Source organism: Bufo gargarizans, chromosome 1, assembly GCF_014858855.1.
Source record: "Bufo gargarizans isolate SCDJY-AF-19 chromosome 1, ASM1485885v1, whole genome shotgun sequence".
Taxonomy (NCBI): Eukaryota; Metazoa; Chordata; class Amphibia; order Anura; family Bufonidae; genus Bufo; species Bufo gargarizans.
Genome location: NC_058080.1, coordinates 234,729,400 through 234,754,897, shown reverse-complemented (window position 1 = coordinate 234,754,897; position 25,498 = coordinate 234,729,400).

Sequence of the window (25,498 nt, the reverse complement as noted above, 5' to 3'; positions counted from 1 at the left end):
TGATTCTCTGCTGACATGTAAGCCTGAATTTCTGCTATGGGAACTCTCTCCTCTGTCTGGGTGCCGGGGCCTAAATATCTGACAATAGACTGTTCCAGTTTTGGACTGACATGAAGCCTGATTCTCTGCTATGACATGAAGCCTGATTCTCTGCTATGACATGAAGCCTGGTTCTCTGCTATGACATGAAGCCTGATTCTCTGCTATGACATGAAGCCTGATTCTCTGCTATGACATGAAGCCTGATTCTCTGCTATGGGACCTCTCTCCTCTGTCTGGGTGCCGGGGCCTAAATATCTGACAATGGACTGTTCCAGTTTTGTGTGACGTGAAGCCTGATTCTCTGCTATGACTTGAAGTCCTGATTCTCTGCTATGGGACCTCTCTCCTCTGTCTGGGTGCCGGGGCCTAAAAATATCTAACAGTGGCCTGTTCCAGTGTTGGGTGACATGAAGCATGATTCTCTGCTATGACATGAAGCCTGAATCTCTGCTATGGGACCTCTCTCTAATTGATATTGGTTAATTTTTATTTATTTTATTTTTATTTTAATAAATTTCCCTATCCACATTTGTTTGCAGGGGACTTAACTACATTTTGCTGCCTTTTGCAGCCCTCTAGCCCTTTCCTGGGCTGTTTTACAGCATTTTTAGTGCCGAAAAGTTCGGGTCCCAATTGACTACAATGGGGTTCGGGACGAAGTTCGGGTCGAGTTCGGATCCTGAACCCGAACATTTCCGGGACGTTCGGCCGAACTTCTCGAACCCCAACATCCAGGTGTTCGCTCAACTCTAAGGATGACCCTATCAGCACCTTCAATGTAATATATCCCTTTTATAGGATAGATTTAAACTTGGCCTGATACAGCAGAAACCACTGATTTAGGGAATTGCTAAGTTGGAAGTTGTATTTAAACCCAGAACAAAAATATATCCTTTGCCAGACAGCATTACAATTGGCTAGCCACAGCTGAAAACACCAGATTTAGGGTACTGCTATTTTGGCAATTGTATTTCACCCCTTCAATAAAATAGCAAGCACAGCCAAGCCCCTGATGTAGGATATAGCAAAAAAATAACCACACTATTGATGGTTAAATGAACATGGTGGCAGCTTGTGCTGGCGCACCACAAGACACAAAATGGCCGCCGATCACCCCAGAAAAAAGTGACATAAAAACGCTCTGGGCAGCCTAAAAACAGTGAGCAATTAAATAGCAGAGGTTGAATGATTTACAGCTGTATATCGATCACTTCATTAAGTGTTTTTGAAGAGTAAATCATTGCCTAATCTGGCCCCAAACAGCAGCAGCTGCATCCTCTCCCTACACTGATCAGAGCAGAGTGACGTGCGGCGCTACGTGACTCCAGCTTAAATAGAGGCTGGGTCACATGCTGCACTGGCCAATCACAGCCATGCCAATAGTAGTTATGGCTGTGATGGCCTCTTGGGGCAAGTAGTATGACGCTTGTTGATTGGCTGCTTTGCAGCCTTTCAAAAAGCGCCAAGAAAGCGCCGAACACCGAACCCGAACCCGGTCCGTGTAACGGACACCCCAAAATTCGGTACGAACCCGAACTATACAGTTCGGGTTCGCTCATTCCTATTCGTGACCTATATCCGGTTCCTCTGATCCCGGACCGGATTGTTGGGGCTAAGGTTTTTTCTAAGCTGGATTTAAGAGGGGCATACAACCTAGTCAGGGTCAGGGGAGGGGACGAATGGAAGACGGCCTTCAATACCCCTGAGGGTCATTTCGAGAATTTGGTTATGCCTTTTGGTTTGATGAATGCTCCGGCCGTCCTTCCAACATTTTGTGAACAGCATTTTTCATAATTTAATGGGGAAGTTTGTACTGGTGTATCTGGATGACATTTAGATTTTTTTCTCCTGATTTCAAGACTCATCGAGTTCACCTACGTCAGGTCTTGCTGATTCTGCGGGATAATAAATTGTACGCTAAACTGGAAAAATGTGTGTTTGCGGTTCCGGAGATTCAATTTCTTGGTTTTCTTCTCTCCACTTCTGGTTTTCGCATGGACCCTGAGAAGGTCCGCGCTGTGCTTGATTGGGAGCTTCCTGAGAATCAGAAGGTGCTGATGCGTTTTTTGGGTTTTGCCAATTATTACAGAAAGTTCATTTTAAATTATTCCTCTGTTGTTAAGCCACTCACTGATATGACTAAAAAGGGGGTAGATTTTTCTTCGTGGTCGGTAGATGCGCTTAAAGCCTTTTCTAGTATCAAAGAGAGTTTTGCTTCCGCTCCCATTTTAGTACAACCTGATGTCTCTCTACCTTTTATTGTTGAGGTGGACGCTTCTGAGGTGGGTGTGGGTGCGGTCTTATCTCAGGGTCCCTCTCCTGCCAAATGGCGACCGTGTGCCTTTTTCTCAAGGAAACTCTCCTCTGCAGAGAGAAATTACGATGTGGGAGATAGGGAGTTGTTGGCCATCAAATTAGCTTTTGAGGAATGGCGCCATTAGTTAGAGAGAGCCAGACACCCCATTACCGTGTTTACAGACCATAAAAATCTGGCCTACTTGGAATCGGCCAAGCGTCCGAACCTGAGACAGGCCAGATGGTCTTTGTTCTTTTCTAGGTTTAATTTTGTTGTTACGTTCCGCCCTGGGGTTAAAAATGTGAAGGCGGATGGCCTGTCACGTTGTTTTCCGGGAGGGGGGAACTTTGAAGACCCGGGTACCATTTTGGCTGAAGGGGTGGTCGTCTCTGCTCTTTATCCTGATTTGGAGGCAGAGGTTCAGGCAGCCCAGGCAGAGGCTCCTGATCTTTGTCCCCCTAGGAGGTTGTTTGTGCCTCTCACTTTAAGACACAAGGTTTTTAAGGAGCACCACGATACTGTCCTTGCTGGGCACCCGGGGAGCAGAGCCACAGTGGATCTCATTGCTCGGAGATTCTGGTGGCCGGCTCTTCGTAAGACGGTTGAGGGTTTTGTGGCAGCCTGCGAGACCTGCGCTCGTGCCAAGGTCCCTCATTCACGACCATCGGGTTCTCTCCTCCCTGTTACCCATTCCTTCCCGTCCTTGGACTTCATTACGGACCTGCCTCGTTCCTCGGTGAAGACTGTGATTCTGATAATAGTGGACGATTTTAGCAAAATGGCGCATTTCATTCCCTTTTCGGGGTTACCCAATGCTAAGACACTGGCGCAAGCGTTTGTTGATCACATTGTTAAATTGCATGGCATTCCTTCAGACATCGTCTCTGATAGGGGCACGCAATTTGTTTCCAGATTCTGGAAGGCCTTCTGTTCTCGCTTGGGGGTTCGGTTGTCGTTCTCTTCTGCTTTTCACCCGCAGTCGAATGGTCAGACTGAACACGTCAATCAGAATCTGGAGACATATCTGTGCTGTTTTGTGGCGGAGAATCAGGAGGATTGGTGTTCTTTTTTGTCCCTTGCTGAGTTTGCTTTAAATAACCGTCGCCAGGAGTCCTCCGATAAGTCACCATTTTTTGGTGCATATGGGTTTAATCCGCAGTTTGGGACATTCTCTGGAGAGGGGTCTTCTGGTTTACCTGCTGAGGAGAGATTTTCCTTTGTCATTTATTTGGCAAAAGATTCAGGGTAATCTGAAGAGGATGAGTGAGAGATATACGCGTGTGGCGGATAAGAGACGTGTGCCTGGTCCGGACCTGAATGTGGGTGATCTGGTGTGGTTGTCTACAAAGAATATCAAACTGAAGGTTCCCTCCTGGAAGTTGGGTCCTAAGTTTATTGGACCTTACAAGATCTTGTCCGTCATCAATCCCGTTGCCTTCCGTCTTGATCTTCCTCAGACTTGGAAGATCCATAATGTTTTTCACAGGTCCCTATTAAAACCTTATGTCCAACCCACTGTACCCTCCTCTTTGCCTCCGATTGTTGTTGATGGTAATCTTGAATTTCAGGTCTCTAGGATTGTGGATTCTTGCATTATCCGCGGTTCTCTCCAGTACCTCGTTCATTGGGAGGGTTATGGTCCTGAGGAGAGGATGTTGGTCCCAGTGGCGGACATTAAGGCCACTCGTCTTATCAGGGCTTTCCATAGGTCTCATCCTGAGAAGGTTGGCTCTGATTGTCCGGAGTCCACCCGTAGAGGGAAGGTTACTGTCACCGCCACTTCTGTGAGAAAGATCTGTTAGATGTTCTTCTCTACCTGCATGAAGTTCTTTGTTTTGGTTTCACTTTGTCATCTCCTTTCCTTCTCCCAGCTGTCACCTATTTACACTAATTCTCTCCCTTTATATTCCCTCCCATACTGCCTCACTTTGCGGTTTATACTTCTTCTTGGATTGTGTTCACTGCTGGATGCTTCACTTTCCATGTTCTGGAAACTCCCCAGATCTTAATCCCATTGAGAACTTGTGGTCAATCCTCAGGAGGCGGGTGGACAAACAAAAACCCATTAATTCTGACAAACTCCAAGAAGTGATTATGAAAGAATGGGTTGCTATCATATATGAAAAAGAAGAGCCAACACTGCAAATACTGACTCTTTGCATAAATTTCATGTAATTGTCGATAAAATCCTTTGAAACGTATGAAGTGTGTGTAATTATATTTCACTACATCACAGAAACAACTGAAACAAAGATCTGAAAGCAGTTTAGCAGCAAACTTTGTGAAAACTAATATTTGTGTCATTCTCAAAACTTTTGGCCATGACTATAGATTACCATAAGCGTAACTACCTGGGTGGTAAATATAGAGTGAAGGGGGCCCATCTCCACTCAGAGCTAATGTGTAGCTAGTGATGACTATTGATCATGTTCACTGATTACTGTATTATTCAGTGTCACATTGTACATGGTGACCTTTGTGTGTGTTGTCTGTGGTACATCACTGTGTGCATTATCCCACTATTGTGACATCAATATTTGCATTATCCCAGTACTTTGGCATCACTGTATTATTCCTGGGCTGTAATGTCAATGTGCCAAGTTTGCCTCTACATCACTGTTACATTATCTCTGAACTGTGATATTATTGTGGTATTCTGACTCTGATTGTTGTAATAGCGATTTATCCCTAGTGAGACCTCTATGCCTGGCCTGTATAAGCAGATATAATCACTGCGGATAATCCTTATCAGATAGCTTGAACTCACCAACACCGAGTTTATCCGTGTAAGTTGCTTTATTCTGTAAGCCAGATAACAGGGTATAGCAGAACAGATGGATTCTGATATTGTGCGGTCAAAAGATGATGCTTTTGTAAGCTAACATGGGAATACGTGTGTACCTGTGCATATGTCTGGAACAGTATGAAGAAACAAGAAGTGAGGTACACAGAAGGGGTGGAACAAGGAAATGAATGAGTGACAGATATCACGAGCAAGAAAAACAAGTGCAATACCAAAAACGGCCACTAGAGCATATAACCAAATCTAGAATATCATATGAATTACAGTACATAGATTTTAACTGCGTAGCAGCACATGTGGGCAAAATCCATGTATAGTGACCTCACTGCCTGTGCCATGTGCATTACCCTTGTACTGTGACACCACTGTGTGCATAGTTGTGCAATATGGAAACCAAAGTATTCAGATGCTTTTTATGTTCTAAACATTCTGCTATAGGGGATCATGGTTAAAGGAGGCCGGTTCCAGGTTTTCTTAAGGAGCCCAATGGTTACTTGTGGATTACCGCTAATTGTGTCCAGCACTTGTACTTGGCAAGTAGAAGTTCAGCCTGACAGTTAGGACAATCAGTTGGTGATTACCACTGCTCACCTACAATGTGAACAGGCCCTTAAAGTTTCTTTGTTTATTTTCCAAAAGTAACTAGTAATAGGAGCTTTAAAAACTGACACTTCTCATGTTGTCAGTTTCCCAGTTTAAGGCTACGTTTACATGACCGTATGTGTTTTGGGGTCCGCAAATTACTGATCTGCACAAAAAAATTGATAACAGTCCACATGGCATCTGTTTTTTTTTGTGGATCCATTGTAACGATGCCTATCCTTGTCCGCAAAACGGACAAGAATAGAACATGTTCTATTTTCTTTTTTTGCATGGCTACGGAATGGACATATGGATGCGGATAGCACATGGCGTGCTGTCTGCATTTTTTTGCGGACCCATTGAAATAAATGGTTGAATGTATCGGCAGCTTTATAGTCTCCCTGCTTCATTTTGTACTTCTGATCAGAAATAGACTTTACTGTCTTTTAATGGCAACATGGCTACCATTTCAGATAAACTTAAATGTCTGGATGATCCATGGACCAACTATCAAGAATTGATGGATATCATCTCTTACATTGCAGTTGTCAGACCTGACAATGACTGATTAAGCTCACATGGGCAAGAATGGCAACAGCATTTAATAGTCTCCATCATCATTTTGTTTTCTCCCGTATACTAAACATGCCAGAACGGTATGTAATCACACGTTATGAACTGTGAGAATTTGCTCCTGATAAGCTATGGCATTTCATTTCTCTTTCTTTCACCTTCAAGATCTGCAAGGAACAGTCAACACCACAATGTTGTGAGGTCAGAAATTAGGTTTTGTCTACTTTTTATCTTTTTCATTGCGAGCAATCATTCTCAGGAATGTTCCCAGCGTAACAGAAGAAAGATATGGAATGACTTTCCATTTATTTTGTTGTGTAGATTTTCTTTGAAAATGAATTTGGGGCACGTAAACACATGTATTGAAACATAAAATGTCCTAGTTTACGTTTTCATAATGCAAATTAATGTAATCAATGCAAATGACAAATTCAGCTCTGCTACATGTCCCGCCGTATATTGGTGATCTCTGCTATCGTTAAATATTGAGTAATGAGATAAGTACAGGATATGTTGTGAAGCTGGTGCTGACTCATGTCTTATATTCTTAATCATGTCTTATATTGTCCAAATTTAGTTGGAACAAGTACTGTAAGTGCTTTATGGCTATACAGCTGAGTAGGATGTATTCTAAAAGAATAAAAAAAATCCTCTAGCCAGAACCCTAGAGCATAAAGGGTGTTGTCGCAATATATGATGCATTGTAAAGAATGTTACCTGTCAAGGTGGATTTAGATGCGCGTATAAGCAGATTGTTCTTCCCGACAGTTGGCTGCTCGTTTAGTGGAGGCGAAGCCCTGCATTTACTTGCAGCGATCACCTCCACAGTATGAGAACGAGCGGTTACTGTTGCGATCGCTCGTCCTTTGACAGTTGCATAGTTACTTACTGGGCAGCAGATCGCTGTTTAGACAGTACAATTTGCCACCCAGAAATGATAATTTAGGTGCCTGCACGAATGACAGTTTCACCCAGTGAACGAGCATTTCGATCGTTCATCGGGTGATCGGCGGCACCTTTAGATGTGCAGATTGTCGTGAATGAGCGTTCTCAGGAACATTCGTTCCCAGTAATCTCTCCGGTTATCTGGCCATCTAAATCCATTTTTACACTCTAATTTCAGTTTAGGCTGTGACTGCCCTTTCTACCCGACGGTCATGTGACGAACACTGCGGTGCTTACAGTTGCAGCCAGACATCCTGTCTGCCTGTCATCTGATCTCCCCTCCTGGTTGTCCCACCCCCTTAAATGGCGCACACTGGGCATTTGGACAAATTGCCTGCTTTTGTCTACAGCGCAGGGACACTGTATGCTTGTAAACAGCTGGCTTGTCCTAATGACTGGCACACGGTAGAGGTATCACATGATTGGCAGATGGGACATATTGCCGCAAACGTAAAGACTGCACTGTTCCCATCATGTGAACATTGGGCTCTCTGATTAGAGTTGAGTGAACCTACCTTTTGGCAGGTTCGAGTTCAGATTCAGGTTTTAAGTGAATTACATAAGGGATTCTGTTTATTACGTAATTCAATGCTGACATGCCAAACGGAATGCGGCATGCTACAGTACTTTAATAGCATACCGTAGAGGCTGTAGGATTAACGCTTGTTACGGCTTTACCACCAACATATTATGCTGTGCGCTACAATTATGGGGGCAGGTAAGTTTATATTATAAAGAAATAAGGTGGTTTTACATGGCCCATTGGCAATTGACAACTGAAGCAATGCATTTACATCCAGCGATCCCCTCTCCTTATGGCTACTGCCATCGCTCATATACAGATTCATTGTTTTTTGGCAGCAAATCGATGGAAAATGACCTACAGTGTGTTTTTATGTAAAACATATTTTTAAATAATATTTTGGTGGCTATTTTTCATTTTAATTGCACTATATAAAAAAAAATCTAGAATCCTGGAGTATTCGTACTGACCACAAAACTTAACAGTAGGCTGACACTTTCAAGCTGTCCTGTCATTATCATTTTAATTGTATTTATATTAAATATAAAAAATCAGGATACAATACCAGGTTACATAAACCACAGCATCAGTAATATACCAGCACTGTGCAAGGCTACAGATCAGAACACAATAGCACCACAAAGGAGGTAAGCTAAAATAAAAATAAAAAAAAGAATGTGAAAAAACAATACAAAAGAAAGGGCATGGACACTATAGGGACCTGGCAGCACAGGAAGGTGATCAAAGCAAAAGTAAAGCATATCCTCAAATGCTCTAAACAGTAGCATGGAAAGGTGACTGTTCCCATAAAGCTGATAAAAACTGTTTATACAATAGTAATGTTTTACTATCTGGTATTAATTAGTAAAAAAAGAAATTATAGGAGACGCATTCTCTTTAAGTTGCTGTGATGTCACCCAATGATATTTTAAAAATCAAATACAAAAAAGAGCCTGGGAGCAATAGTTAAAATAGCGAGCAGTTCAAAATGTGGCGGCCAGCGCCAGCTGCCATTTTCTGTCCTCCTCCTCCTCCTCCAGTTGTCTCTAATTAAGATCTGGAGCAGGCGGCTGAGGAGGTGAGACGTGGGTTACAGCAGTGAACAGTGTCCAACTGAGATGCTTTGGGCCCACCAGTAAAATTTGCTCTGGGGTCCACTGAAAAGCTACATGCAAATATTATCTGCTCACACAGTGGCAGGCAGCAGCAAGACACTAGAAGATGTGTCACAATAGGGAACAGTGAGCCCTGTCCCGACCTGATTGCACGATCTGTCCTAAATGGCCACCCACAACTTGACGTCAGTCCCTTCCTAAATAAGTGCAGGGTCAGAATCGGGGAAAGGAAAGCAGGGAGACAATAAACAGATTACTAGTGACAGAATGAATTGACCCCACCAGAGCGTCTAGCTTGGGGGGAGACACTGGGGGCAATGACACCATTGTAAGACAGAAAAGATAAAGGTTTAAGGGCCTTGTTTCTTTCCCTGTATCTCTTTTCCCGGCCTTTTTTTCTATTTCAGGTAAAATCACCTCAGAAATGTCTTACCTGCATTCCAGAAGTTTCCAGCTGCTGTGTGTCAAGAAAGCAGCTGATTGGTTGCTGCCTGTTGCTGGCGGAGAGTTCCAGCTCCCTGATTTGTTGCTGTATTATCGGCCGGGAATCTGTTCCCCTTTATATTTTCAGGTTCAGCGGAGCTGGCTCAGAAGTGCCTGGAGAGCTGACCAGCGTCCCACCCCCCCTTCCCCTAATTTTTCACTGTGTCATCTGTCGCTGGGCTTTATTAGAGGGGTAGTGTCGCTCAGCTCATGCTGAGTGGATCTTGGTCTTTATATGGTTAATTTATTATTGGTCTTATGGTATCGGTTATGTTGGTATTTTAAAAGTTATTTATTTATTTAACGTATGGTTGTAAAATATTTTTAAGTGACCCTTAATAAAGCACAGCTGACATTTCCTCCACTATGTTGTTGATGTCAATTATTTATTTAGGAATAAGTCAGTATTAGAGTGTGTCATTTGCCCCCATGGAACAGCAGACAGAACCAAAAACATTCCAAGCAGGAGAGTGTAAACCAAACCAGAGCCAGAACCAATAGCACAAACCAGGGGTAGCCAGAGATCAAAACCAGGAGATTGTGTAAAATCCAAGGGGTCAAGCATAAGCCAGAGTCAGGGTAAACACAAAGGTCAGGAATCTAGCAGCAACTTCACAGAAAAGTGGGTAGTATGGTAACGCAGGGGACAAAACCAATCACAGGCAACCTGTGACCAGCAGGCTGCCTGTTTAAATAGGCCTTGCTTCCTGGTTTTGTGACATGCCCGTCACCACGTGACCAGTGTGCCAAACAAGTGCTGTCTCTGATTGATTGGCCTCCCTTGCCTAGATACCCAACCTGTCCCTTAACAACAAGATGCCAGCAGTGCTGTAGGGAAGCGTGTCTAACCATGTTACCGGCTGAATTCCGATCCGGTGCGGCATGAGATGAGCGCTTGCATTTTGGAAGCGCTCATCTCCCTACATTCATCTGTATCACCATCCACAGGAAAGCGATGCAGATGAACACTGCAGCAGGGCAAGGGAGAGGCTTCTCCCTTCCCTATTCCTCTGATAGGCTGCAGACACTAGGCTGGAAGAGGCCTGCATCGCATCGCTGACAGCGTGGAGGTGTTTTTCTTATTTTTTTTCTGTGGCATACTGGGGGCATTGTTGGCACATGGGAACACTATGGGGGTATGTACTGGGGGCATTGCTGCCATATGGGGGACACTATGTGGGCATCTACTGGGGCATTGCTGGCACATGAGGGACACTATTAGGGCATCTACTGGCACATCCTTGGAGACACTATGGGGGCATCTACTGGGGACATTGTTGGCACATGGGGTCACTATGGGGGCATCTACTGGGGGCATTGTTGGTACATGGGGACACTATGGGGCATCTACTGGGGGAATTGCTGGCACATGGGGGGCATCTACTGGAGTCATTGCTGGCACATGGGGAACACGATGGGGGCATTACTGGCACATCATGGGGGACACTATAAGGGCATCTTATACTGGCACATTATGGGGACCCTTTGGGGTTGGAAGGGGGAAGAACACTATAGGGGCATATTATATAGGAACATTTTGGGGGCACTAAGAAGGGGAATTTATACTTGCACATTCTGGGGGACACTATGGGGGAATCTTATACTGGCACATTATAGGGGCACTATGGGGAAGAGGACAGGAGCACTATGTGGGCATTTACTAGGGGCATAATATAGGGGTATTTTAGACTTGCACACATTATGGGGGCACTATGGGAACATTAGCTCAACTGGGGCACTGAAGGAATTTTTTTGTACTGGGACACAGTACGGGAACATTTTTGAACTAGTGCACATTATTATTATTAATGAAGATGGCAGGTGAGTTGTTAAGAAGGTAGGAGGCTGATGGAAAAGTAGGAACCTAAGATGTCTTTTGTCAAACTGCAGAGACGAAAGATGGGTGAAAAAACATAATGACGTTCTGGTCTCAAAGGAGAAGATGAAGAAAGAGAAGGTCTGCATCAGAGGAGGTCACTTGATGTAAGAGGTATGTGGTGCTGTATTCTGGATAGCACAGAATATAATATGTTTGCAAATATGTATTAAGTGCTAGGTACAAATGTGTAAATCTACTGTAAGTGTAGCCTAGGTGTCATTTATATACTGTATGATGTATATTGTATATGTGATTATGTGAGTGCAGTGTCTATATAGTCTGTTTATGTATGCATACCTCCCAACCATCCTAGATCTGGCATATTTTCTGGCATATATCTGCCTATTGTGAGGGGGCACAATGGAAACTAAGCAGGGTTGGGACATGTACAGGTAGACATTGGGAGGAGTTAGAGGTGTGGGCCAGTGCTGTGCTGTGCTGTAAAAAAAAAAAAGTTATGGTGTATGTATATGTAAACATTAGTGTTGATCGAGCACCATAGTGCAACATTTCCAGGGCCCGTAATTTGGAAAGCTGTGGGTGGGTGGCTGGGTATTTGAGCTTACGTTCAAATGCCTGGGGTAAGGACAGTTGTACTCTGCGCTGGGACACAGAAGTGGATGTGGTCGCTGATGGTGCTTGCGAAGGTCCAGTTGCAGGGCGGGAGGCATCCGGGCCTGAGTCTTGGACAGGGGACTGGCCAGCATGTAACACAGGGGAAGAGGAGGCAGTGGTGTGACCCACAGACACAGATTGTGGACCCAGTTGTTTGGCCCACCTATTACGGTGCTTTGATGCAATGTGGCGGATCATTCTGGTGGTGGTGAGGTTGCTAGTGTTCATGCCCCTGCTCATTTTTGTATGGTACAGGTTGAAAATTACAATTCTTTTGTCGTCTGCACATTCCTCAAAAAAGAGCCAGACTGTGGAACACCTACCCCTTGGCAAGGGAGATTTCCTCAAGAGGGTGCTCCGTGGAACAGTTGCGGGCCTGTTTGGTATGGCCTGCCTTCTTCCTTTTGCCACCCCACTGCCTCTTCCAGCCTGTTGCGGTGCTGCAGATCCCTCCCCCTCTGTATTGCTGCCCTCGCTTGGCTTTCCACCATCTCAGGTTGGGTCAGTGACTTCATCGTCCACCACTTCCTCTTCCACTTCCTCACTCTGCTCATCCTCCTGACTTGCTGACCTAACCATAACCTCAGTGATTGACAACTGTGTCTCATCATTTTCCTCAACCTCTTGTGACAGTAATTGCTGTTGAGTTATTGGCAACTGTGTCTCATCATCATCCACCTAATTAAACATTAATTGTCGTTACCCACCGTCATCTTCTTGTGACTGTGGATGCTCAAGAGTTTGGGAATAAGGGCACAAGATCTGTCCCTCTTCAAGCATGCTTGGCGAGAGGGCCAAATCAAGGAATGTCGAGGAAAAGAGGCCCTCGGAATATCCAAGTGTGGGATCACTTGTTTGGCCAGACTCTCCATGGTGGGAGAAAGGAGTATCATTACTGGACTTGGTGGAAGAGAGGGTGGTGCTTAACTAACTGGAAGCATTATCTGCTGCAATCTAACTGACGACCTGGTCGCACTGGTCTGACTTCAAGAGTGGTGTCCGGCGCCACCCCGCAAACTGGGACTTGAAGCTAGGTTTCATGGATGACTGTTTTTCTTGTGCTCTGGCAGCAGGCACAGTTTCAACGCGCCCAGGGCCACGGCCTCTGCGTGTACCATCAGCATCACGGCCACTTCCCGGTCTCTTACTGCTCGCTTTCTTCATTTTAAATGTGATATATGGTTGAAAGTATGTCACACGTACAGTAGCGTAGGATTTGGAAGTGTATGCGCAAAAAAATGTTAAAAGGTATTTGGGATGTGGAATAGAGATGTCGCGAACATAAAATTTTCCGTTTACGAACGGCAAACGCGAATTTCTGCAAATGTTCGCGAACGGGCGAACCGGGCGAACCGCCATTGACTTCAATAGGCAGGCGAATTTTAAAACCCACAGGGACTCTTTCTAGCCACAGTAGTGATGGAAAAGTTGTTTCAAGGGGACTAACACCTGGGCTGTGGCATGCCGGAGGGGGATCCATGGCAAAACTCCCATGGAAAATTACATAGTTGACTCAGAGTTGGATTTTAATCTATAAAGGGCATAAATGACCTAACAATCCTAAATTTTTTTTGTTTGTAGTGTAAGGGTTAAGCCCGCTTCACAGACATTGACAGACCAAACTCCCCTTTTAATGCACCGCAAACAGTCCATTTGCCCAACCGCAAACTTCCCATTTGCACAAGGTTGGATTCCAAGCTAGCCATGTCCCATTGATGTCATTGAAGGTTTCTTCCTCCACCCAGCCACGTACAATACCAAGGGTCCGCGAAAGGTGAATTGAATTGATTTTTCGAACAGGGAGATGGTTAAAAAAACGCTGGCTCCCTCCCCTTTGTTTGAATCCACGCCACGGTCACTGCATCTGCGCTGTGCAATTTACTGTCACACCCGATATGAGTGGTATTTTCTGTAGTACTATTCTCATCAGTTTAATCCCTGTTACGTCCCATATCAGGGATTGCCTTTTGTGAAAAAAGATTTTGGCTGGGTACCTTCGACTGCCTTCACAGTGACAGACCAAACTCTGATACACCAAACTGAATTGATTTTAGGAACCGGGATATGGAAAAAGCAGCTTGGTTGGTTCTCTTACTCCCAAGTTAGGGCACTGCGCGTGCACGGAGCAATGTGCTGTGACACCCTATATGAGTGGTGTCTTAACTAGTACTATTCCTATCAGTTTAATCCCTGTTACGTCCCCTATCTGGGGACGTGTGTCGAATTGATTAATCATTGTCGAATTAACAACATCCTGAAATAATTTTGTTCTGAGCTCTGTACTTGCTTTGTATTGGACTTGATGGGGATTTTTTAAATTGTCTGCATTATTTCTAATAAAAAAATCATAATAAAGTCTCTTAATAGTTTATTTTATGTATTAAAAACCCATACAACTTAAGCAACGGCCTTAGCTGGGGTGTGGCAACATTGCCAACACACTCATAGAGGTGATGATCGCTTAATTGTGATACGCAAGCCCCTTCACCACAACAAGGTACCGATCACGAAGGGGAATTGACACATGTATGTGCCTTTTTTTTGTTTTGTTTTTGCAGCCACAGTGCAGCACTAGAGGCCAGAAAAATTAGGCATGTACACATGCCTGAAAAATCAGGTATTGTTGCAGCCGCTGCTGTAGCAGCGGCCGGAAAAATTGATGTTTTCCAGGCAGAAAGGTGACTAAAAACATTGCGGCTTGAACCTTAGTTGGTGGCAGAGAATTCAGGAAAGTCATCCGGTATGCAGACATTAAGTACAGCAGCATGGGGACCATTTTGAGGCCAAGGCATGTCATCAGGACTTTTGTTAGTCAAACGTATCCCCCACTGTCAGTCCCTTCGGGATCAATGCCTTATTCATCTTAATGAAGGTGAGGTAATCAACACTTTTTTGACCGAGGCGACTTCTTTTGTCAGTGGCAATGCCTCCTGCTGCACTGAAGGTCCTTTCTGACAGGACACTTGAAGCGGGGCAGGCCAGAAGTTCTATCGCAAACTGGGATAGTTCAGGCCACAGGTCAAGCCTGCACACCCAGTAGTCAAGGGGTTCATCGCTCCTGAGAGTGACGATATCTGCAGTTAAGGCGAGGTAGTCTGCTACCTGTCGGTCGAGTCGTTCTCTAAGGCTGGATCCCGAAGGTCTGTGGCGATGTGTAGGACTGAAAAAGCTCTGCATGTCCTCCATCAACAACACATCTGTAAAGCGTCCTGTCCTTGTCGCCGTGGTCGTGGTAGGAGGAGGATTACTTTCACCTCTTCCCCTGTTAGATTCATGTTGTGCTGTGACACCCCCCTTATAAGCTGTGTATAGCATATTTTTTAGTTTGGTTTTGAACTGCTGCATCCTTTCTGACTTCCGGTAATTTGGTAACATTTCCGCCACTTTCTGCTTATACCGGGGGTCTAGTAGCGTGGCCACCCAGTACAGGTCGTTCTCCTTCATCCTTTTTATACGAGGGTACCTCAACAGACATGACAGCATGAAAGACCCCATTTGCACAAGGTTGGATGCCGAGCTACTCATTTCCCGTTCCTCCTCCTCACTGATGTCATTGACGGTCTGTTCTTCCCCCCAGCCACGTACAACACCACGGGTCCCAGATAGGTGACAACAACGAGCACCCTGGGATGCCTGCTGTGGTTGGTCTTCCTCCTCCTCAAAGCCACATTCCTCCTCTGACTCCTCGTTGTACGTTGTACGATGAGATTCAACACATGTGCCATGCAAGGCACATGTGACAACTTGCCCAAATTCAATACCGCCAACAAATTGCTTACATTGTTACACACCACTTTGCCGATCTCCAGTTGGTGCGGGGTCAACCACTGATCCACCTGTGCGTTCAGGGCGGACAGGAGTGCTGGTCCGGTGTGGCTCTCTGCTTTCAGGCAAGTCAACCCCAAGACAGTGTGACACTGTCGTATCCGGGATGTGGAATAGCCCCTGGGGAGCTGGGGGGATTCAGTTGATGTGCAGCCAGACGCCGCAGCAGAAGAGGACTCAGCCGAGGAGGTTATGGAAGAGGATGGAGTAGGAGGAGTAGAGGAGGTGGCAGTAGGCCTGCCTGCAAGTCGTGGCGGTGTCACCAACTCCACTGCAGAGCCACGCATTCCATGCTTGGCAGCCGTCAGCAGGTTGACCCAATGCACAGTGTAGGTGAATGCGCAGTGTATACCTGCCCTGACCGTGCTTTGCAGACCAGGTATCAGTGGTCAGATGGACCCTTGCCCCAACTCTGTATGCCAGAGATGCCATGACTTCCTTTTCAATCACTGAGTAGAGGTTTGGGATTGCCTTATTTGAAAAAAAAATTCGTCCGGGTACCTTCCACTGTGGTGTCCCAATAGCGACAAATTTTTTGAAGGCCTCAGACTCCACCAGCTGGTATGGTAAAAGCTGGCGGGCTAAGAGTTCCGTCAAGCCAGCTGTCAGACGCCGGGCAAGGGGGTGACTCTGTGACATTGGCTTCTTATACTCAAACATTTCCTTTACAGACACCTGACTGTGGGCAGATGAGATGGAACTGCTCAAGGTGAGAGGCGGAGTGGCGAGTGGTTGAGAGGGGGCAAGGAGGACAGCAGTGGTTGACGTGGCTGAAGATGCTGGACCAGGAGGAGGATGGTGGCTTTGAGCTTGTGTGCTGCTTCTACTCGTCATCATGTGTTGATCCCATAGGCGTTTGTGATGTGCGATCATGTGCCTTCGCAAAGCAGTTGTACCTAGGTGGGTGTTGGATTTCCCACGACTCAGTTTCTTTTGGCACAGGGTTGTCAGAGGCAGACACACAAAAAAAATGCCACACTGTTGAGCTTTGCAATGACGGCATTCTGGTGGTGGCAACAGCACGCGTTGATTGGCGTGCTGTCTGGCTGACCCCGGGTGCCGATACATGCTGTCTGACTGTGCCACTAGCTCCTTGCGATGACCTCCCCCTGCTTCCAACTCATCTCCTCCTTCTCTCTGTCTCCCCTTCTGAACTTTTTCCCTCTTCTTCTTCTCTTCGAGCAGGCACCCACGTGGCATCCACGGACACATCGTCATCATCAACCACTTCACTTGTATCTGACACCTCAGCAACGGAAGCAGCAGCGGGTACAACATCATCATCACACTGTACGTCCATGTGTGTAATGCTGCCTGACTGAGACATATCCCTGTTATCTACATCCCCTGACAATAATGGTTGCGCATCACTAATTTCATCCAACTGATATGTAAATAACTCCTCCTGAGGGATCAAGTGAAGCGGCTGTGGTGGCTGTGGTGGTAGTGGTGGTGGTGGCGGCGGGCGGGAGAGTGGTAACTTGAGAGCAGGTGACCAAAGCTGAGCTGGAGGAGGATGGTGCGTCAAGGTTCTTAGCGGAAGCTGTTGAAGATTGGGTGTCCTGTGTAAGCCAGTCAACTATTTTCTCCGAATTTTTGGGGTTCAGGGTACGTGGCCTCTGAACACTGGGCATTATTCCAGGGCCAGTGGAAATCACAGCACCACAACCACGACGGCCCCTGCGGGGTGGCCTGCCTCTGCCTGACATTTATTTTTAGATAAGTGGTACTATGCGTGCAAGGTACTGTGCCACCCTATATAAGTTGTGGGCAGTGGGCACAGTCTGTGTGGGCCTGACACACACGTGCTTGCAATTTGCAAATGTGATTAAAAATTTGAATCAAATGTTTTTTTATCTGCAAGGTATTTGAGTGAATGACACCCTGTAACGGTATGAGTGGAGGCCTAGCCACTAGCCAGTGGCCACAATACAGTCTGTGTGGGCCTGACACACACGGCCTTGCAATTTGCAAATGTGATTATATCACAGAAAAATTTTAGTATTTTTTTTTATCTACAAGGTATTTGAGTGAATGACACCCTGTAACGGTATGAGTGGAGGCCTAGCCACTAGCCAGTGGCCACATTACAGTCTGTGTGGGCCTGACACACACGGGCTTGCAATTTGCAAATGTGATTATAGCACATAAAACATTTTAATATAATTTTTTTTTTGCAAGGTATTAGATTGAATGACACCCTGTAACGGTATGAGTGAAGGCCTAGCCAGTGGCCTCGATACAGTCCGTGTGGGCCTGACACACACGGCCTTGCAATTTGCAAATGTGATTATATCACAGAAACATTTTTAATATAATTTTTTATATCTGCAAGGTATTTGAGTGAATGACACCCTGTAACGGTATGAGTGGAGGCCTAGCCACTAGCCAGTGGCCACAATACAGTCTGTGTGGGCCTGACACACACGGCCTTGCAATTTGAAAATGTGATTATATCACAGAAACATTTTAATATAATTTTTTTTATCTGCAAGGTATTTGAGTGAATGACACCCTGTAACGGTATGAGTGGAGGCCTAGCCAGTTGCCACAATGCAGTCTGTGTGGGCCTGACACACACGGCCTTGCAATTTGCAAATGTGATTATATCATAGAAATTTTTTTAATATAATTTTTTTTATCTGCAAGGTATTTGAGTGAATGACACCCTGTAACGGTATGAGTGGAGGCCTAGCCACTAGCCAGTGGCCACAATACAGTCTGTGTGGGCCTTTACACACACTGGCTTGCAAATGTGATTATGTCACAGAAAAATATTAAATAGAATTTTTTTTATCTGCAAGGTATTTTCTGTCACACCCTGTATGAATGGTGTGCATGTGCTGTCTGTGACTGAGCCTGCAGCCTCTCACACACGGGCAGCCAGGCAACTGCAATATATATATATATATAAAATAAAATAAATAAAATAGCACACTGATGTACCAGCCCTGAAAAGGGCTTTTTGGGGTGCTGTCCTTACAGCAGATGAGTCTGTGGACACAGAACACTGCCCTAGCTAACGCTTTCCCTATTGAATCAACAGCAACAGCACTGTCCCTCCTCTCACTGTGAATGCAGCTTCCGAATGAATCTAAAATGGATGCTGTCCAGGAGGTGGGAGGGTCTGGGAGGGAGGGTCTGCTGCTGATTGGCTGGAATGTGTCTGCTGACTGTGAGGTACAGGGTCAAAGTTTACTCAATGATGATGTATAGGGGGCGGACCGAACATCTCATATGTTTGCCCGCCGCGGCGAACGCGAACAAGCTATGTTCGCCGGGAACTATTCGCCGGCGAATAGTTCGGGACATCACTAAGGTGGAAACGTCACACAGGAGATATCATGCAGATACCACCAGCGGCTAATAAAAAATTACAGGGAATGTCACAGGTATTTGGGATTAGGAAACGCTATACAGGAGAGGTACCACCGGTAATGTCACTGTCCAAAGCATCTATGGAAAAAGTACACTGGATGTCACTGATATTTTAGGGATGCGCACACTTTACACTGGAGATGTGGCACTGGTAATGTCACTGTCTGCAGCGGACACCATCTATTGAAAAATACACTGGATGTCACAGATATTTTTGGGATGCGCACACTTTGCACTGGAGATGTGGCCCAGCTAATGTCGCTGTCCGCAGCGGACACCGTCTATTGAAAAAGTACACTGCATGTCACAGATATTTTTGGGATGTGCACACTTTACACTGGAGATGTGGCCCAGCTAATGTCACTGTCCACAGCGGACTCCATCTACAGAAAAAGTACACTGGATGTCCCTGATATTTTAGAGGTTGCGCACACTTTACACAGGACATTTTGACGCGAATAATTTAACTGTCCACAGCGGACACCATCTAAGCAAAAAGTACATTGGATGTCACTGATATTTTTTGGATGCGCACACTTTACACTGGAGATCTGGCGCAGCTAATCTAACTGTCTGCAGTCGACACGGTCTATTAAAAAAAAGTACACAGATATTTTTTGGATGCGCCACCTTTACACTGGAGATGTGGCACAGCTAATGTCACCTTCTATTGGAAAAGTACACTGGAGGATATCACAGATATTTTTTAGATGCGCACACTTTGCACAGGAGATATGGCACGGATAATTTAACTGTCTGCAGCGGACACGTCTACGGAAGAAGTACACTGGATGTCACTAATATTTTAGGGATGTGCACACTTTACACACGAGATGTGGCGCGGATGATTTAACTGTACGCAGTGCGCAGTGGAAATCGTCTGCGGAAAAAGTACAGTGGATGTCAATTATATTTTAGGGATTCGCACACTTTACACAGAAGATGTGGCACGGATAATTTAACTGTCCGCAGCGGCCTATTAGACGTTATTTAGCGCAGGATGCTCTAAAAATATATATTACTGCTGTAACACACAATAGTGTATAAAAGGACTTTTGGGTCTCTGAAAAAATGTTGGGGTCTCCGGGGAGGAGTCTCAAACATTGCGCTTGAGCACATGCGGTACTCGGTCGAGATGCTCGAGCCGAACAGGTGTTGGGCCAAGCATGCTCGATCATCACTAGTAAACAGCTGCGTATCTGCTGTTGAGTAGGGATCCTGTTTTGAATCCCACCCCTGGAAGCGCCAAACCGGCGTAGGGACATGACAAGATGTTTGATTGTGGGGTTTCTGCAGCAACTTTGAGAAGGTGGCTCTCTGGGGTAAAAGGATACTGGCTGGCCAGCCTATGTACCTAGAAGTAATCTCATGCCACCTTATGCATCTCTAAAAATAAACTGGATAGATTGTTAAATAAGCTACCAAGTTTTTTTTTATAAGAACATAGGCTACTTGAGATGCTGTATGCTGCCTATCTATATGTCGTGCTGTGCCATGTGTCACTTGTACAGGGGTGGTGGACTACGGGCCCACCTTGTTCAAGGAACCGCTGGCAGATTCACCTATTCCCCTGTGGGCTAGTCCTAACCGGGCAGTAAGCCAGCACTACCATCAGTATATTGCCTTCCGGCACTGCCAATCTTACTGGAGAATACAGCACTACATACCGATTACATCCGATGACTTCTCCTCTGATGTAGAGTAGACGTTCTCTTTCCTCATCTTTTCCATTTGGCCCAGACCACCATGACAAATTCTTTCAGCCACATTTTGTCACTGCAGAGTTTGCCACACTGAAATATTTGATTCCTTACTTTTCCTTCATCCTGCCCACCTTCTCAACATAAACTCCCCTTCCTGGGGCCTCAGTGTCATCTTGCTGCCACCCCAATACTGTGCCTGCTATTCTTCCCAATGACCCCAAATAGTATATTGCTGAAAAAAATAGTGTCCCTAGTATTAATAATGCCTATTGTAATGTATTCATTAAAAATAATAATGTCTATATAGCTCCCCTTGTATTAATAATGCCCCTATAGTGCCTCCAGCAATAATAATGCCCCCATAGTGGCCCCAGAAATGTCCCCTAAAATGCTCCTAGTAATAATAATAAAACCTCTATTGTGCTCACAGTAATAATGCCCATGTAGTGGGTAACGCCCCACAGGGTAGCATTACCACTTCTGCACCTTACTACTATCTCCTATGGTTAACCTAGTGTCATCCTGTGTATTTATTTCCAGGTCCTATACAATGTGCATTTCCTACTTAGCAACTGTTTATGTTTAAGTGTAATATGCCTGGTTCAACAGTAGGCGGCAGCATAAATGGCAGTGCTACAGGTATAGAGAACGGAGCTTTCCATTCTAACACCCCCCCCCCCCTCCTCTGTGGTGTGGTGGGCGTTTTCCACTTGCTGCAGGAAGGGTGGAGACTAGTTCTAGTAAGTCTAGCTTATCCTCTCCTAGGGGTAAAATGTGCAGCAGGTACATGTCCCTGTTGGACGTGCCTTGCCCAGGCCAGCTGGAGCACCTTCAGCTCAGCTGGATATGGAGGCAGAATCTTAGAGCTCAGGGACACGACTGTTGCCTGTTTTGCGGTCCGCAAATTGTGAGCCTGCAAAACACGGATACCGGCCGTGCACATTACGCATCTTACGGAACGTCCGACCCATAATAGAACTGTCCTATCCGTGTCTGCAATGTGGAAAAAAATATGGTATGTCCTATATTTTTGCGAATGCAACGGAAGGGAGAAACCGATGAGTGCAGCACACTGTGTGCTGTCAGCATCTTTTGCAGCCCCACTGAAGTGAATGGGTCCGCATCCGACCCACAAAAAATGCTGATCGGTTGTGGACAAATAAAAGTTTATTTTGTTTCTGTAGATATGACCTTTCAAAATGGATAGGGTGAAATTAGTGTCAAATCATCAAGATAATATGCATATAAAACATATGGATTTTGCCACAGATTCACTGTGGTAAAGTTTGCAATGGATTTTTTCCGTCTCGTGTGGTCATACCCTGAGCACCTTCAGCTCAGCTGGATATGGAGGCAGAATCTTAGAGCTACAAGAGGGAAGTTGTAGCACCCAGAGAAAACTAAATTATACAGCTACCCTGATAGTACAGCAGAGCCAGAGAGCAACAGATGTAGCAGAGAGGAGTTTGCCTGCCACAGTTTTAATGCTAAAGCCTGCTGGGAACCAAGATAAAGCCTGAAACTGTTTGGAGAAACGTTTATGCAGGGTAAAGCTGTTTCCAACCTTATCACAAGGTCTCGACTCAATTTATTTCTTCATCTCACCATTCAACAACCCCCCTTTTCATTGCTTTGGAGCCAACGCCTGGGGTCCAGCGTATCCCGGTAGAAACACTGTGACACGTGCACCAACATTAAGGGACATTTAGGCTACTGTACACCACTTTGGCATTCCTACACCTAGGTACCATCCACAATATCACTAAAAGGGGCCCTGTGCCCTTGTTGCTTCACGGCAATTGGCGTCACAAAAACAAGTACTTTTTATTGCTCTTAAAGGGCCCTGGGGGGAGGTGCCTGCTGCATAGTGCCCCAATAATAATGTCCTCCTAAAGGGCCCCTAGTAAAAGAAATGCCCCTACCATGTCTCCAGCAATAATACCCCCCTATTGTACCACCAGTATAAATGTCGATATAATGCCTCAAGTATCAATAATATCTCCTCTAGCAATAATAAAGTCCTCTTCTGTTGTGTTCCTAGTAATGATAATGCCCCACTACAAAAAATCATCAGTATAAAAATGTCCCCAGTACCTCGAGTAATGCCACCTATGGTGCCCCAGTGTTAAAACTCCTTAGTGACTTCAGTAATGTCCCTTATACTGTCCGCAGTATTAAAAATCTCCCCATAGTGCTGCCAGTAATTTACCCCACAGTAATCTTCCAGTAGTAATGGATGTCCCCCTGTAATAATGCACCCCAGAGTGCCCCGCACTGTAGTAATGCCCCCTATAGTGTCCTCCCAGTAGTAATGTTTCTCCAGTGCCCCTAAATAGTAATGAACCCCAGTTTCCCTCCAGTAATAATGTACCCTATAGTTCCCCTATTGTAGTAATGTCTACTGCAGTAGTCATGTTCCCCACACTGCCCCCATAGTAGTAATGAGTGTGCACTCCCAGTAATAATGTCCCCCAGTTGCCCCCCCCCATTAGCAATGATCCTCACAGTGCCCCTCAGTATCAATGTTCCCCACAGTTGTTGCTCCATACCCCCTAATCCCTAAAGATTGCACTTATGTGGCCAGAGAAGAAAAAGATAAAACTCATTTGACCTATGGTCTAGGATGCTGGGATGCAGAAGGGGATTTTCTGCCTCATAGGCCACAGACCTAGTTAGGTCAATTAGGGAGAATGGCAGGCAGGGAACCATTGGCTCCTGAGGATGGCAATACAATGGGATTTGCAGCTGCCAGCCGAGTACATGACCTTCCCAGCATTAATGCCCTATTGTAAATACAGCCCTGGCTGACGCCCCATGCGCTTTCTCCTGTGGTTAAAATTCTGACCCACCTTCTCCTGCATTCAGTGGTGGACTGACATGCTGAGCAGATTCACTGCTCTCTTCCTCCCCTCAGTGCCAGTGTAGTGATCTCATAGTGAAGCAGGTGAGTGGCCCTGACAATCATCCATTCGTCTCTCTACTTCTAAATTCATAGAAGTATATGGCCACTTTCAGACGAACGTATTAGCAATGCATATATAGTCGTGGTTTTATGTTCCAGAATCCGCTGCTAATGTTAATGAATAGAGCTATTCACATGGGTGTATAATTTCCGTCAGTATTTTAAATCCGCAGCATGTCCGAGTTTTGTGCGGACTTGTCTCCAAATACACACATTACAGTCTGTGCAGTGCAAAAATAATGAAGAAAGGAAGAAATCCGCATGAAAATCCTGATGACAATACTGATGGTATATCATCAGGTACCTGAGCCAGAATATTGACCGATTTCTCGTCTGAAAGTGGTCTATAGCTATATTTCTCTCTAGACAGTGGAGAGGAAAATTTGAGGGTGGGGGCATTAGATAACATACGGTATGTATCTCTGGGGCTGTATGTGAAGGGGCGGAAGAGGCTGACAAGAGCTGATTGCAGTGCACTGCTGGGAGATGCAGGCTGCCACCCATAGAAAGAAAAGACAGACGTCCTCCAGGTAATTTAAGGAAAATGAGCACAAAAAAATGAAAATGACAATGAGCAGATAAAATAATGGCGTGCATTACTCTAGATATCATTATTTTTTATTGATAATGCAAATGATATTGGAAGAGATGTTTAGGTTTCAAATTTTTAGAAAATTTATAAGTATACCCTGAAAAGGTATGTAATATGGATTAGGCTACTTGAACACCAGCGTTTTTGCTGGATCCGTCATGGATCAGCAAAAACTCTTCCGTCACTGATAATACAACCATCTGCATCCATTATGAACGGATCCAGTTGTATTATCTTTAACATTGCCCAGACGGATCTGTCATGAACACCATTGAAAGTCAATGGGGGACGGATCCGTTTTATATTGTGTCCGAGAAAACAGATCTGCTGTCCCCATTGACTTACATTGTGAGTCATGACGGATCTGTCTTGCTCAGCACCACATCGCGGACAGAAAAACGCTGCTTGCGGAACAGAATGCATTGTGGTGCATTAGGTTTCGTTCAGTTCAGTTTTGTCCCCATTGATAATGAATGGGGACAAAACTGAAGCGTTTTCCCACGCTTTTGAGATCCTATGATGGATCTCAATAGCGGAAAGGTAAAGTGCAGATGTGAAAGGAGCCTTATACTGTAGTCAGTGTATACAGGTACAGTAATGGTGAGTTCGCAGTATTCACCAGCGAACACATGCGGGCTGCCATCTTTAGTAAGGTAGACTCACCTGTCCGGAAATGCACAGGTAAGCCCTTACCTGTGCCGGGAGCCGGTCTGAAATCAAATGCAGTCACCGGGAGTCACCAGTTACCAGAACAGCCCGATGAAGGCCCCCGGTGGCTGTTCTCGGAACTGCCTGCTGCCGGTGACTGCGTTTGATTTCAGACCGGCTTCCGGCACAGGCACAGGTAACAGCTTACCTGTGCATCGCCGGACGGGTGAGTCTACCTTACTAAAGATGGCAGCCCGCATGTCTTTACTGGTGAACACTGCGAACTGACCATCACTGTACAGGTATTGCAGTAGGTGTGAGCTACAAATACGGACTGAGGAGATCCACTACTGGTACCAAATAAAAGAGGGACTGTAAATCCAAATTTATGCCTGTGTATCACCACTACTGATGAGAGCTGAGGCTGCAGCTGTAGTAGTCCTGGCAGTGAAGAAAAAATGCAACTAAGAGCTCAGGGACACGACTGTTGCCTGTTTTGCGGTCCGCAAATTGTGAGCCTGCAAAACACGGATA